At 41.5% G+C, this 9,554-nt stretch overlaps 1 pseudogene; it reads left to right on the top strand.

Moving 5' to 3' along the window:
* The first annotated feature begins 6,017 nt into the window (after positions 1-6,017).
* Positions 6,018-6,134, top strand: LOC126279216 (5S ribosomal RNA; annotated as a pseudogene).
* Positions 6,135-9,554: the final 3,420 nt, after the last annotated feature.

Genomic DNA, 9,554 nt, shown 5'->3' with positions numbered 1-9,554 from the left:
TGTGCGGCCTGTGTACGCGTGCATGGTGATCATATCCCATATTGACGTCGGGTACATGAGCAGGAAACAGTGGCGTTTTGTAGCATATGTGTTTGCGATACGGTTTTCTCACCGGTGCCATGAAGTTACCGATTCGATTTGTGTGTGTACCCTATGTGCCTATGCTATTAGCGCCAGTTTTGTGTAGTGCCACCACATTCTGGAATTATCCTTAATTTATAAGCATGAGTGTAGAATCAAACATACTCCTTATCTGAGTAAGAAATTTCTGAGACTGTACGTTTGGAGCACAGCATTATGTGGTAGTGAAACATGGACTGTTGGAAAACCAGAAAGGAAGACAAGCGAAGCATCTTAGATGTGGTGCTACAGACAAACGTTGAAAATTAGGTGGAGTGATAAGGTATGGAATGAGGAGGTTCCCCAGAGAACCGGCGTGAATACGAGTATTTGGAAAACACGGACAATAAGAAGGGGGCCGGACCCTGCGGCCGAGCGGTTCTAGGCGCTTCAGTCTGGAACCACGCGGCTGCTACGGTCGCATGTTCGAATCCTGCCTCGGACATGGATGTGTGTGATGTCCTTAGGTTAGTTAGGTTTAAGAAGTTCTAAGTCTAGGGGACTGATGACCTCAGATGTTAAGTCCCATAGTGCTTAGAGTCGTTTGAACCATTTGAATAGGAAGGGACACACTTGTAGGGCGTGTGTTAAGACATGAGGGAATAACTTCCATGGTACTGGAGGGAGCTGTAGAGGGTAAAAACGGTAGAGTGAAGCAGAGATTGGATTACACACAGCAAATAATTGAGGACGTAGTAGGCGAATTGCTACTCTGGGATGAGGTTGGCAGGGAGGGGAATTCGTGGCGGGCTGCAACAAACCAGTCACAAGACTGATGACACAGATACAAGATCGTAGCTTTTTAGCATGTGCGACTGCCATCCGAGGACATGTAATGGACACCCTGCAGCGTTTTATGTCATGTTGCACCGTTGTACGGAGATTAGCAGCGGCCCGCCTAAATAATTAGCGTCCTATGCGTAGGCTGGCTGCAGTTGCCACCCCAACACAAACGACTGTGTTTGGAGTCGTGCCACGACCAGTAAGTATGGACTCCAGAAGAATGGCGATGAATCGCTGTCCTGCACCATCCTGGAGGACCATCGTCGTCCAGTATGTCGATGACCTGCGCAAATGTCCCGTTCTTTCATTGTTTGGGAGAGGCACAGTTGTGTTCCTACTGGCGAAATCGTGCTGGGAGCCATCGGGTAAGACTTCAGGTCACGGCTGGTAGTCACTGAGAGGACTCTGGCTGCACAACGGTACGTTTTATTCATAAAATATTCACAGGTAATTGATTTCCTTTATTAATAAGTTGATGCCATGTGAAGCTGAACGCGAGTTGAGTATGTTTTTTATGAGTTGATACCCCAATTCGGCTTAGGTTTTAGTACTGGCGCAGAAAATTCTTTAACAAGTTCGAAGATTTTTTATATCTGCTGATGGTAGTATCCGAAACGTTGTAATAAATAAAGAAACGTTAATAAATGATCTAGGCGGTTTTATTCACGAAATATTCAAACGATCGCCGACTTCATGGGCATCCTGTGTCCCTTCGTGGTAGCTCCCATGCTACAGTATCGTATTCTAGTTTTCAACAGAGAATGCTCGTCCGCACGTCTCAGTTGTCTTCATGATACTGTCGTACTCCCTTCGCCGTCAAGATACTCAGATTTGTCCCAGACAGAACATGTGTGGTATCAGCCTGGACGTCAACTTCGTCTCAGCGACAGTACGGAGGGTATCAAGGATTCGTTCAATAGTTGTGGGCCGTCTTGCCTACGTAGGTGACACAATGCCTTTATCAACCCTTACCAACCGAATCAGTCCATGTGTCAAGGCCAGATGGCGTGCAACGCCGTATTGACAACTGGACTCACACCACCAAGTTCCACGTAAATTGACTCTTCCCTTCTTACTTTGTGGGAGCTTCACTATTTGTGTCACGCGGTATGCATACTGTACTTGTACAAAGAGCAGTCGTCGGAAGTTCGAGTCCTCCCTCGGGCATGGCTATGTGTGTTTGTGTGATGTTCTTAGTTTAAGTTAGGTCCCAGCAATTTGGTCCCATAAGATCTTACTATTACCACAAAGAGCAGTGGCCCCATCACACTGCCTTAAGGTAAGCCGTTCACTACATTTCTTTCTGTACGTACTTACCAGTATATCAGTTGTAAGAGCTATTCGTTAGCGAATCGTCAGTCTAATCACATATCTGTTCGGGTATTCTGTAAGCCAGTGTTTTGTTTACTATACAAGAGTGCGGAATTGTTTCGAATGATTTCTGGAAATGCAGCAGCGTCTAGAGTTACGTTTTCTACTGGCTTCTTCTGGCTATGACGAAGGAACAGAATACGCTGAAACTCTGACTTTCGGTGCTTGAGAAAACCATGTTGATACTTTCAAAGGAGATGTTCATTCTTCAGAAAAGTTATCGTAAGGGAGCGCAATATATGTTCCATAGTTCTACAACATGTTGGTGAGTTAGGTTTGTAGTTCTGAGATTCGGTCTTGCGACTCCATCTTATAGACTGGTACGACCTGCGCCTAGTTTCTAATCAAGTGACACGTAGTTTTGTAGCAGTGATATACAATAGAAGGGAGATCAGGTACTCTTCTCATTCAATTAAGAATCTGATTGGCAACCCGTCAGTTCCCCTGGTCTTCCCTCTGTCAAGAGATTTATTTGCTGTTTTTAAATTCTTCACTCATTTGTTTTTTTAATATGCTACTTTTGAAATCGCAGGGCGGTTGAACGTAGGAAATACTTCGTGCTCTTGTTCGGTAAAGCAATACCTGAAGACAAGATTTTGTATTTTAGTTTTCATTTCCGTTCTGATGCTATCACGAACAACGAAAATTTGAACACAAGAATTTGGACGTTCAAAGTGGCTGATGCCACCTGGGACCAACACTTTTTTTAGTGTGTTTGGCAACAAAGAAGATAACATATTACTTCCAGATTCGTTTAAAGCGTCCAGCATAGCTGTCATTTTCATTTCGTTCAGATGTAGCTTGTCAGAAAGGATTCGGCTTCGTTGAATGTGAAGCAAATTCCGGAAGGACCATTAGTCAATATAGTAAACAAAAAAGAACCACCCTACGTCTTCCTGTTTTATGGAGACTGAAAGAAGAAGAAGGAGAACGTAGTGTTCACCTGAATTTCTGCAACTAGTCTCGCAACGCCGAGCTTAGAAAACACAGGTGCATTTCTTTAAAGGCCAGCAGTTGGAGCACGTCCCAAAGATTTGCCGGACTCGCGTTATTCAAGTTACACTTGCGGCCGCTCACGATTTTAAAAGGCAGTCGCAAGACCGACTGACTTGTAATTGCGCCGAAGGGCATGCATCGAGTTACTGGGAATGTAACACGTTCCGAGTGGCTGAGAAAAAAAATAGTAAACGAGAAAGCGAGGACAACGGGCTATAAACGAAGCTGGCTCTATATAACGTAGAACTAAGTAAGAAAAAGCCCCAAAGGATTTCCGCTTTGAAAAAGAAGAGCAAGGTCAGAAAAAGAGAAGAGATTCCTATTTGAAAACGAATGAAATGGTAAACGATACATACAGCATTCAGTGCTTTGCCCCCTAGCTGCAAAAAGCGAGTCTCGCATACCACTCTGAAAGTCACTAAAATGTGGTATCTAAGCACGCTGTCGTTCCACAACAGTCCAGCGACTTCTGAAAGAGAAATTTTTAATGAAAACACAATAACTAAATCCGAAGGCATTCTGGTTTTAGAAACACGCAACCAATTTTCAAAGAAATAAAAAGAGGACATAATTAAATGCTCGACAGGGTGTCCGTAATATATTTCTTTGCATGGCCATCTTCCACAGCAGCTGTTATAGCCAGTTATTATTGGCTTCTCCGTCTTAAACTCACTGTAATTAATCAAAGAGAATATTGCATCAGACGCGTTTCACTTTTATCTGTAAAGCACCTTCAGAGGTTATTGCTGTTGTCGTCTATAGTTCACTTCTTATGCAAACCACTGCTCTTTCCTTCGTCGTTATCGGACACTGAGATCGAAAAAAACTTAGTTGTTCTATTACACTTGGTATTTTTTTGCAAGATACACTAATGACCACAGAAGATGCTTGGGCATGGAAGGGAAGCGGGGACTGGCGCAAAATTCTCTTTAATTGATTACAGTAAGCTTAAGATGGAGAACAAAAATTAATTAACTAATTAAATGCTCGCTGACAAAGACACATCCTTCCAAGGCTATGGACCGTCATAAAGGTGAACTGTGTGAACCTATATGTACAATGAAAACGATTATCGAACCTAGACTGTGGCTATCCGAGGCATAATACACAACAACAAACCGTGAAAGTACAGGAGAACATAAAATCTGGAAGTTTCGTCTCTAAATAAGACGTAATAAAGAAGAAATGGTCAACAAATTACATTACGTTCTCTCTGTCTTCTATATTCCAGCTTGGCAGCCAAAAGTCAACAAATAACCTAACTTCTTCCCCCAGTATTTTAAAGAATACCCATAGTTTGAACAAAGCAGGTGTTACTCGACTAGTGCAAATTTATTTTATTGGTTTCCGACGGCTCATGTTTTGCTTGGGGGGCAACAGAACAGTTAATTACTGTTCTGCTGCAAAATACAGAGGTGGGACAATATTAGTTTATGATTGCATCCCAGTTCTGGAGCCAGAGGTGTGGTTTTCGCTGTGAACAAACAACAGTATATGGACACATTGAGGGGACAAGTGGCATGCAAACGCCTGATTGAATGTTTGCGGACGATAATGGGGCATACATGTTAGCAACGACACACGTAGCGAAAGTAATCAATTCATACAGGTCATCTAAAAAATGAAGCACAAGTAAGGCTAGGGCAAAAAACGTATTCTAACAATGTAAAACTTTTCCATTTTCTATGTAGTGTGATTCACATATTCTTATACAACAAACTCTCATAATTCTCGCAAAATGTGTTCCGCGAGAACTTCCTTACGGTCATTGTATTTCCTGGTTCATATTTTCCATTGTTTCCCTGAATTGTTCCAGGACTATTTTCTGCGCCTTTTAGAATTCGATTCCAAATCGGCTAGATCATGATGAACGGATGAAGCACGGAACATCTAACTAATCCCCGGATAGGACACTGACTCACGTCCTTGTTTTATTATACTCCAGTGTTTGAATCACGCAACATTTAATAACAGTAATACGAACTATATGTCACAGAAAATATAGCAGCATCACAGGTGAAGAATACAGATTATGTCGCAACAGTGGATAAAGGATGTTGCCCATATTTACACCATTCGTCCTCAAAAGGCTGTCAGAAGTAAAACGACGCCATCTCAAATAACTTCGTGTGTCCCAACCAATGCTCTACTGCGTGATGTCTACTCTACTTCGGAAGAAAATAATGCAGTTGAAATGTCTGCACGATCATTACGAAAGACTTGTAATCTGAAAAAAAAAATCTTGGTGAGTTGGTTATCAGTAACCAAACATAGCGCATTATAACATATTTTTCTACCTACGTTTTCGATGCTGGGTATACCATAAGTGATGATATCATATAAAATAACTTGAAATTTCACACTTATGTCCATTGTAAGTATTTCGAAAATAGAGGAGGAGAAACAAACTTTTAGAATTTTGCTTTATTCTCACGCAGTAACAGTTAATTAGCACAAAAAACGGGGAACTGCAATCCTTGATAATACTTAATAGATACACAATTTTCTGTAGGAAGCGCAGTCATCAAAAATGTTACATTACTTCAATGAAATAATAATAATAATAATAATAATAATAATAATAATAATAACAAATGGGAAGTTGATACATCACAATTTTTAAGATACCGCTACTGACATGAAATATAAAGTGAGGAAAGTCAGCGTTGACATAAATGAGAGAATGTTCTTGAAGAGGTCAGAACACAAATTCAAAATATAATTTCTACTTAGCATAGCAATCCCTTGCCAGCGGCCTTGCGCAGTGGTAACACCGGTTCCCGTCAGATCACCGAAGTTAAGCGCTGTCGGACTTGGCTAGCACTTGGATGGGTGACCATCCGGTCTGCCGAGCGCTGTTGGCAAGCGGGGTGCACTCAGCTCTTGTGAGGCAAACTGAGGAGCTACTTGATAGAGAAGGAGCGGCTCCGGTTTCGGAAGCTGACGTTCGGCCGGGAGAGCGGTGTGCTCACCACATGCCCCTCCATATCCGCATACAGTGACGCCTATAAGCTGAGGGTGACTCGGTGGCCGGTCAATACCGTTGGGCCTTCATGGCCTGTTCGGGTGGAGAGTTTTATGTAGCAAGGCCCTCATCATCATGTATGCCATAATATATCTCCCCAACATTCCAGATCTTAACGCAGTACGTTAAGAAAGAAGATCTCTTGTCTAATAGTGGATGATGACCTTCCTTTCACTCGCTCAAATCTAATTTCATACAAAGAAATGGTACCTATCGTTGTCTCACATAGATGAGCGGCACTCGGGAAGTGTTAGCAACATGGCGGAGTTACAATGTGCCACAGTATTAAGTAACGTAAGGATGAAATGACTTGGTTTTGGAAGAAAATAATTCAGGGATGAAACGCATTGATATGTACATTTTGTTAGCGAAAGAATGCATATGACTTCCAAACCCGTTGCTCCCTGCATCAGCGTAGAAGAGCATAAATATCTACATCAATAACAATTGCACATTGTTTGATAGGTCGCCACTGAAATATCACTCTGATTCACTCCTGTTATCACAGAAGATATACCCTTGTCTCAGAATAACAAATACAAAGGTAAATTTCATAATGTGTAATAGGAATAACACGTTCTCAAGTCAACTTTAAACAAGACAGTGACTCTTTTTATAACTCAGGACGCTTTCTGGCTTATCTTTATACTATTTGTTTATTCACAGCAGATCCTGTGAATTCTTCTTACATCATTATGTGAGTGTAGGCGAAAGCTGATACTACCTTTATCCTGAATTTTTACTCCATTTCTTTTGCTCATTGAGATTATTTTCTGCCTCACTCCACTCCTCTTTCATAAATTAATATCACTAAAAAAATATGGTTCAAATGGCTCTGAGCATTATGGGACTTAACTTCTGAGGTCATCAGTCCCCTAGAACGTAGAATTACTTAAACCTAACGAACCTAAGGACATCACACACTTACATGCCCGAGGCAGGATTCGAACCTGCGTCCGTAGCGGTCGCGCAGCTCCAGACTGTAGCGCCTAGAACCGCTCGGCCGCTCCGGCCGGCTAATATCACTAAAACAAAGTTGTCAGACATTCGACAGAAGCATTAAAAATATTCTAAATCTGTTCCACTCTTCCTGTTTTAGGACAAAATGTGTCACACTTCTTACTTGCTTCAGGCCTGAATACCGCATAACATTTTTTTTTCCAAATTGTCTTTGTAAGAGCTGGTCTCCATATAAGCGTAGAAGAGCATGAATATCTACATAAATAACAACGGCACCTTGGCTGATAGCTCGTCTCGAGAAGCAAGCACGACTGAAATGTCATTGCGATTCACTCCTGCCGCCATGGAAGGAATACACCTGTCGAACGGTATGAGTGTGCAAATCAGTGACCTTGCCAAAGCTGCAACACAGCCATCTTAAGCCATTTAGTAAAGATTAGCGTTTGGATGCCAGTTCATGCTCATTACTGCGTTTGTACCAGTGTCAGTAGCCGGTATATTTCGGCTGCTGTTCAACTTGTAAGTCAAATAAGCAATGAAGGAATTGGCAGAACACTACGGCAGATTTATAAAATAGCTGAAGTTCGCATACGATATCGACCTTCTATCTAGATGCAGGCACTCAGAAAAGCTAGTGTACAGAAAGCATTTCTTAATAAGTACAAAATACCGCACAAGGACGAATAAACACACAGTTTATGAAGAATAGTAGAAGGGAAAGTAATGACTTTTTAATTTCTAAACTGGTAGCGACAAAATAGAGGAAGAAATAAAAGTTTCTATCTAAGAAGTAAGATTAGTTACGCAGGACTGCCGATATAAGAAAGATATCAATCGAAGAATATGTTTTCGTTATTTCTTTGTCAATGATGATCAACAGTAATTTGATGGTATTTTATAATTTCATATAAACAGTTCCAAATAATTTTATAAATATTGTCAACACACTGGTAATGTCAGGAATTTTGCATTGTATAAAATCAAAGATATGGTCTGAATGGTGTATAGAAACTGTGGCGTACGAGCAGAGTCCAGGAAAATGAGCCACGGAATTCCCAGCGTTTCTCTGCAGTTTTGTCACTGCTGAGCCGCCAAGTGGCTGGCATATATAAATACACTGTGAAACGATTGTTCGTTGCGTATATGGAGTGGAGAAGCAAATTCGAACTGCAAATGAGGTCTTATTTAGGATCTTATTGTGGCGCTGTGAAGACGAAAAGGCGTTTTGTAATGTGGTATGAAATGTTTTCCTTTTTTACGCTGTCTGGTATCGATAACACAGAGGGTTGAAAACCCACACTGCTCCTTTGTATAGTCAAAACCGGGAAAAGGTAAGGAAAGGGAGTTCACTGTCACTACTGATATTTGCTTATTTATTGAAAACAGACAGAAAATTAGCACAATTCACTGATGAAGCGGCAGTGGTAGCCGAAAGCAAACAGGGATTGAGTTTTGTGCTAAATGTAATGGAACACGTGATGGATGTAGGTTGAGATGTGTACATAAGTAAGAAGAAAGCGTCCGCTGTACCAGGTGGAAGGACCCACTGCAGGCGAAACATTGGTCTTCGGCGGGAATTGCCGAAGCCCTCCTACTGGAACTGTAACAAAATAATCTTGCGTAAGTCAGTTTCAATATATTTTCTGTCAGCATACGCAGGATAATTGAAAAATATTAAGTTCTAACAAAATGGTGACGTGTTGAAGCAAATGTAATTTTCCTCTCCCACAAAATCGAGACAACAGCGTGCACCGGAATCAGACTTTTGAAGATATACCGAAACGGGTACGTACGCTGATAGATAATTCAGTTTAAAATGCCTGCATCAAATTCCGATCAAAATCGTATGTGTCGTTCTCGAGTAATGTTTCCCGCCAATTTGAAAAATACGGTTTCGAGGGAAACACAATTATAGTTTTGGGTTACATTTTTTGTAGTTAAGTTGTCCGCTGCTCTGCTCGCTCGATACGCTTTTCGGCCCCTTTTGTGCAGGCTGTTTTGCAATCAAGTTGGGGCATGTTCATAATTTCCAGAATGCCTGTTTGGCCGTCGTTTAAATTACCCGCTGCGAAGGGTTTTCGGAGGAAGTTTTCCAAAAATCGCCCTGTAACTCTATAACCGAGTTTCTGGCGAATCTGGGGTGAACACGAGAATGAAGCAGGTATCCGAGAGAAAATCTTAAGTCAGAAACAAAAAAATCGGTTTTTTAAATTTTGAAAGCGGGCTACCTCTTAATTTAATTACATTTTCGTATTCGTTTCGGACAAATCGCCATCGCATTTAGTGACTGGGAAATATG

Source organism: Schistocerca gregaria, chromosome 6 (genome assembly GCF_023897955.1).
Source record: "Schistocerca gregaria isolate iqSchGreg1 chromosome 6, iqSchGreg1.2, whole genome shotgun sequence".
Taxonomy (NCBI): domain Eukaryota; kingdom Metazoa; phylum Arthropoda; class Insecta; order Orthoptera; family Acrididae; genus Schistocerca; species Schistocerca gregaria.
Note: the sequence above shows the minus strand (reverse complement) of the source record. Positions and strands in the feature narration are given on the sequence as shown.